The 690-nt window shown below is 58.3% G+C and overlaps 1 pseudogene across 1 annotated transcript in view; it reads left to right on the top strand.

Moving 5' to 3' along the window:
• Positions 1–475, top strand: part of LOC311234690 — a 70,176-nt pseudogene extending 69,701 nt beyond the window's left edge. Inside the window, exon 2 of the transcript in view lies at positions 3–475. The product of the transcript in view is annotated as an uncharacterized misc_RNA (transcript). The remainder of the gene's footprint in view (positions 1–2) is intronic.
• Positions 476–690: the final 215 nt, after the last annotated feature.

The following is a 690-nucleotide window of genomic DNA, read 5'->3' as shown; positions in this document are numbered from 1 at the left end:
AGGACCCTATCTTCCTCTCCAAGCCCAGCGGGGTCCCAAAGAGCCCGGACACCACCACCACCACGAGCAAGGTGGGTGTCGGGGACCCCTCGTCCAGAACGGTCACAGTCGCTAAAGGCAGGACTCGAACTTCAACCACCGCTACCACCACCACCACTACCGCCAACCCACGGGCAGGTGGCGCGTCCGGAAGTCAAGTCACTCCTCGGAACGCTAACGGACATCGCAACGGCGGGCGTAACGGGCCCCACGCCGCCGCAACGACCACGAGATCGACCGCCAGCCCCTCGCCCTCCAACCCCACGGTGCTGTACGACTCTACGCAGACGTGGACCCAGGAGCGCACCACCGGTGAGAGAGCGCCACCACACTCACCGCACGTACGCACAGCCACCGCAAAACACGTGAGTCACACTCCACCCGCCGCGGTGACATCACAGGGTTCCCACGCCGCCTGGACACGACACGTGGATGAGGCAGGAGATTAACTGGTTCTATCAAATATTACCAGTAGCTACAGTGACTAGCATGTAGGAATGTCTTCATTTTCAACACGTTGTTATCTCTAGGGCTGGATATTGTTTGAGATCTTTGATTTAGCGGTGCCACTACTGCTACCCGGGATTCAATACCAATACCTTTTCCGATACCTTACTTTGTGCTGTGTCAGCTGTGTGAGCCAATCTGAGG

This window comes from Notolepis coatsorum (genome assembly GCF_963971535.1).
Source record: "Notolepis coatsorum genome assembly, chromosome: 9".
Lineage (NCBI taxonomy): Eukaryota > Metazoa > Chordata > Actinopteri > Aulopiformes > Paralepididae > Notolepis > Notolepis coatsorum.
The sequence above is the reverse complement of the archived record's forward strand: the minus strand, read 5'-3'. Positions and strand labels throughout refer to the sequence as shown.